Consider the following 6,000-nt stretch of genomic DNA (forward strand, 5'->3'; position numbering starts at 1 on the left):
CTGGATCAACAAGCATAACCTGGGACTGTCCCAGGAAGACGATGATGTATGGTCATCTTAACTCTGACCCAAGCCATTATCTTTTTATGAAGAATACCCATAAGATGGAAAGATGTCTTTAGCTTCTTCTAGATTTGTTCAACACAATTTTTTTTTAAACAGAGGGAACAGTTAAAACTTTTTTTTTTTAATGTTTATTTATATTTGAGAGAGAGAAACCGAGTGCAAGCAGCAGAGGGGCAGAGAGAGAGGGAGACAGAATCCGAAGCAGGCTCCAGGCTTTGAGCTGCCAGTACAGAGCCTGATGTGGGGCTTGAACCCACAAACCATGAGATCATGACCTGAGCCGAAGTCTGTCGCCTAACCGACTGAGCCACCCCGACTGAGTTCACCCATGGGTGAACACCCCATGTTCAACATAAATTTTTATGCATGTGCATGCATATACATGTATGTGTGTATTGTTTACACAAACATTGATCATATGTCTATAGACGTGTGTACTGTAAGGTTGAAATAAACCATTCAAGAAGGCCTAGTTATTTGGAAAATTATGGCCTTCATAATCTCTTCTATGGATTGACTTTTGAACTAAACTCTCTGCATCCAGCCTGTCTAAACTTTAAATCATCTCCTGACTTTGTGTAGTTTGAATACCAATCTGTTAGTATAATTCTTGTTTAAAAATCAGTGTTGGTTCTCACTTTCTGTTTAGTTCTCAAAGATCTGCAGATAGTTTGGTGGTTAGAAAGGAAAAGCAATGAAAACATTTTATTCATTGGTTCATTGACTCAACTACTGTTTATTGGGCACCTTTCTTTTTTTTTTTTTTTTTTTTAAATTTTTTTTTTCAACGTTTATTTATTTTTGGGACAGAGAGAGACAGAGCATGAACGGGGTAGGGGCAGAGAGAGAGGGAGACACAGAATCGGAAACAGGCTCCAGGCTCTGAGCCATCAGCCCAGAGCCTGACGCGGGGCTCGAACTCACAGACCGCGAGATCGTGACCTGGCTGAAGTCGGACGCTTAACCGACTGCGCCACCCAGGCGCTATTGGGCACCTTTCATAAGTCAGTGTCTGATCTAGTTGCTGAGGATATACCAATAAATAAAACAAGAGATCCCTGCCCTTGTGAAGTTCTCATTCTCTTGGGGCGGAAGGGTGGGATGGGAGACAGATAATTAAAAAAATGAATAAGTAGCTTAAATAGCATGCTAGAAGGAAGTACATGCTTTTGGAAGAAAGGGAAAGTAGAACAGGATAAATGTGTTTGAGTAGCCTTCCTGGGGAAAGAGATCCTAACTTTAAGCCAAGACTTTGAAGGAGGCGAGAGAAGTTACTCATACGGAGTTTTCCAGGTGCAAGGAACAGCCAGTGTGAAAGCCTGAAGGATGTGTTCAAAGATTAGCAAGAAGATCAGCATGATGGGGTGGGGTGACTGGGTGGAGTTGGAAATGAGATCAGAAAGGTGTTAAAGAAGTGGCAGAGCATGTAGGACCTTGATATTACAATATGAAGAGTAATTACAATGTCAGCAGAAATCCCATTGTGTTCTTAAAGCTCATAATATTAAAAAATTGTGTTTGTGCTATGAAGCCTGCACTGGTCAATATGACTTACATTTCACAAATAGTGCACTTCATCTTGGTTAATATACTCTTTGTGTCATTTGCTTACTGTTTATTTGTTAAACTAGCATATTTTTGGTTGTTGCTAGTCTTAAATTGTACCCCCATTTTGCAAAAATAGAACAGTGGCTCAAGAGTGGTTCTTTGAAGTGTGAAAATAGTAATTAAAATAGTAATGTAAATGCTGGGGTTCAGAATATCATAAACATACTTAGAGAACTCAATCCTGCTGCAAATATAAAATGTGAAATCTGTATGTATAAAAACAAGGGAATCCGTGATAATCTCCAAACAGTAACTGAAATTGAAAAGTGCTAACGGAAGTATCATGATGACTATCTTAAAGCTGTTTTTTTTTTCTTGACTTTGCCATCCATTCGCTCCTAATTCCCAGTCGTTGCCTGTTATGAAACTGTCCAATAGTGGCATGAAGCCATGGATGTTTTGGTGTCATTTTCAAACAAAGCACAGTGGCTTCTCTGTTATGCCATTGAAGTTTTCCAGGACAAGCACACAACAATGCTTTCCATTACAAAATTAACATATCCTATTGCTACAGGTAGGGAAGGGACTAAAACCCTAGTAGCATCATTAAAGGACTCTTGTAGCAAAAATAAGAATGAGTCATATTATTGGATAGACACTTGCAAAATCGGCTAGATAGCTAAAGACAAACATCCTTAAAGAGAAACCAGAAGTTATTGACAGAATTCCTCTGTCAAATGACACGGTTGGCTGTTGCATAAGAGCAGTGGAGTAGCATGTGGAAGAGCGATTCCGATCAAGTACATACTAGCAGATATTTCACTTTATGGTTGGATGAAACCACTGAGGTCATGCACAGAATGAATCAGCTCTTGGCACTTGTTCAGGGAGGAGTGCTTGGTGATGCTTTGTTCATTTATCACTGAAAACTCGTGCTACAAGAGAGGAGATTTTTCTTTTGGCTAACTGTTATTAATGAGACTGGAAAAGTTGCTAAGGGGGCAGGACTTACAGAGCACTGGTTTCATGTTCGAATGAGAAGGTGATGGCTTTGTAAAGAAAAGAAGCTGTACCTAGAAGCCAGTCTGTGTGCTGCTCCGTTCACAGAACAGATGTAGTGTCTTCTGATCTTGAGGGAATACTAAAAGAGAGACCTGGGTGTAGTCAAAGTGCAGCCCCTGAGTATAGGAGTGTGCTGTGCAAAGTGACAGGCAGGGAGCATAAGACTGCTTTTCCATGCTGACATATGCTGGCCATTTAGAGGGAAGGCACACGTAAAATATTTTATCTGTGGAGTAAGATGAATGTTTCTTCATGGCACCGATGAGAAACCATTTCTCTTCTATCAAGTAGCACACCTCAGCGATATACTCTGCCCACAGTGAGTGATGTCAAGGACAGGGAGGCAAGGAAGAATTGTCAACAAATAAAACAATCTGCAACAATCTTAGGACTAAGAAATTTTTTCATTAGAGAAAGTTGGAGATCTACATTGACCGTAAAGGGTTACGGAGGTAATATTTTCAATAATGGACAGTCCTTTAAATAATAACCATATTTCCTCTTGATGACCCATTAAAAGAATAAGAACACAAAGAAGTAGAACTTAGACCTACTAATTTTGATGGAGAGAAGGTACAAGTGTATACATGGTATTTGAGAGCATGTAGTGAACCATGCTGGGAGGAACCTAGGCCTTTAAGATTTTCATGGAGATACTGGGTGTTAGGGGGGGACAGGTAGAAAGAGATGGAGAAGTCTGACCATTGGACATCACTTTTTATATACTTTTGCCTTAGGCTTGGCTTCATTCGAGACAAATGGAGTTGATATTCAAAAGCTTTCAGGACATGATTTGTATTGCCCCTGACCTAACCTAGAAAAAATAAATGATCTCTAGTGGTCTTGGATTCTGTATGCATAGGCCTTCTTCCCTTCCTCCCTCCTTCCCTCTCTTCTTCCCTCCCATCTTCTTTTCATTTGTTCTTTCCACCTTAAGTCATTTAATTGGCATCTTTAAGCTAGAAGAGACGTTGTGAGCCCATCTCTTGTATCTCCGTGTCTTAGGTGGATACCTGTGCTGCCCAGGGCAAGAGGGATAAGGGCCTCTAGGGAAAGGAAATTCTGTTCCTTGCTCAGCTAACCCACTCTAATGTGTAATGTCCAGTTATAGCACGCATTTAAATTTGAACCCTCGTTCTTCAATGAAGATCCATTTCCCTTTTTTTGAATATAAATAAAGATGGAATCTTTGTCTTTTGTCTGATAACCCGTCTATATTGGTCACCATTATTTACTTCTAGAACATAAGCGATTCATGCATTATTCATTGAACAAACATCGAGAGCTACATACGTGCCAGGCTCTATGCTAAGTGATAGGTATAAAAGAGGTTGATAATTAGACATGGCCCTGCCCAGATAAAACAGAGAATCTAGTAGGAAATAGACAACAAGGATATGATAAACAAATACGTACATAATTGCAAAGCAAATGTGGCAAAAATGTTTACATTTGTTAAATGTGGGTGGTGGTATATGGGCTGCTATTAACTTCTGAACTAGATGAGCTTCTGAATATATATTTGCAATGTTTCCTAAGTAAAAAATGAAAAAATATGGTCGGAAGCGTAGGTACTTTGTAGAGGGGACTTCGATAGACAGTGGAGTGTAACAGACTTCCTTTGGATGGAGTAGTCAGGGAAGACCTGAAGTGCACCTACCTCATTGCCTGCCTATGTGAGAGGGATAAGGGTCACTTGGACAGGGTTCAGAGAAGAGTCACAAAGATAACTGATGACATGGTTGGAAATAAGACGTATCTATGAGAACAGTCTCGAAGAACTGAGGATGCTGAGCAGCGGGAGAAATTTACCTGATGCGGCGGGGTTGGCTGTCATTTTGTTAAATTTATAGGGTCTTTTACACAACCACATTCTCTTCAGTCACGTTCCATGCTCAACAGCAGGCAAGGCATGTTATCCCGGTTAGAATTATGTGTGAGAAGAAAATTGAACTTTTGTGCTTCAGCTGAGGAAAAATTGGAAAGGACCTGAGAGACAGACCAGTTCAGCCTTCCTGTGAAGAAATATCTCTTTAATGTTCTTCACAGGCGGTCATCAAGTTCTTAGGAGATCCTTTCCATGCTTCCTCTACTCAGAATGGGGTGGTGGTGAGTGGGGCACTCACTCTGGTTTACTTTTATTAGGCCGGTCTTCTTTCTGTCCCATAAATATCCCAGACTCCTCTCTCCCTCAGTACCTTCCTTCTACCACAGGAGGCACTTCCCACCTGGAACACCCACCAATTGAACTTACTCTCCAGGCCCCGTACCTCCATTGCCTTTCTGTATACAATCTGAAAACAGTAGTTTTCCCATTTTTCCCGTCTTACCTTTCTGAAGAATGTGGCATTTCTTGTAGCATATGTAGCTTCCTTTGTCAGTGACTGACAGAAAGGGCGGGTAGAATCAGTGTCATAATCTGAGGGGATAGAAGGAAGTGGGTTTGGTTTGACATCTTCCCCTCCAGATGCTGATATGCCACCCTCATATCACTGTTTTATAGCAGTTAATATCATAATCTTCTTTGCTTTAGATGGTGTACTAGTTATTTTGTTTCCTACCAGCCTTTCGCCAACTAGGTTTTAAGCACCCTCAATATTTGGAAACTTGGCCAACACCTGTGTATAATGCCCAGTATTGATCATGGAGTGAATATACAATTATCAATGCCTAATGGTTGAAAGGCATTGTTTCTTTCTCATGGACCATTATGAAAGGTTATTATTTATATAAATCAGATATTAAGTTGGCACAGATACTAAATAATTAACATTTTGTAGTTTTTAAAATGGCAGAAAGTCAAGTCTTGGGGGTCTGATTCATTGAGATAATTCTAATCTCAGAACTCCTTCTTCCTTTGTAAGTCTTCTAACTCCTTGCTAGTCAAAGTGTAGTCCATAGACCGGCAAGCATCAGCATCACCTGGAAGCTTGTCAAAAAAAAAAAAAAAAAAAAAAAAAAGAAATGCTGAATCTCAGGCCCCACACCAGAACTACTGTGAATCAGAATCTGCATTTGAACAAGATCCCCAGCTGTGTTGTATTAGGGAAAGCAAAGTTGGAGAAACATTGTTTTAACTTACCAGAATCCTGAAATTTAAGAGGAGCATTTGTCTTCAAAGAGAAGGAAGACTGGAAATGAGGATTTCATCAGTCTCTGGGTGAGATTGTCAGTGCTTTCTGCAGTGTGGCCTCATTACGCTGCTTCACGTAGAAGCTTCCAGGCCAGAAGATGTCTCTGTAGGAGTGTCCTGGAGGAATTTAAGTGGGTGATATGTGTGAGACATGATGGTGATTACAGGAATTTGAAGCAGTTGTTGGAGCG

This window comes from Lynx rufus, unplaced genomic scaffold, assembly GCF_022079265.1.
Source record: "Lynx rufus isolate CCGP_SWC_20201006 ecotype Redwood Valley unplaced genomic scaffold, mLynRuf1.p SCAF_2, whole genome shotgun sequence".
NCBI classification, from domain to species: Eukaryota; Metazoa; Chordata; class Mammalia; order Carnivora; family Felidae; genus Lynx; species Lynx rufus.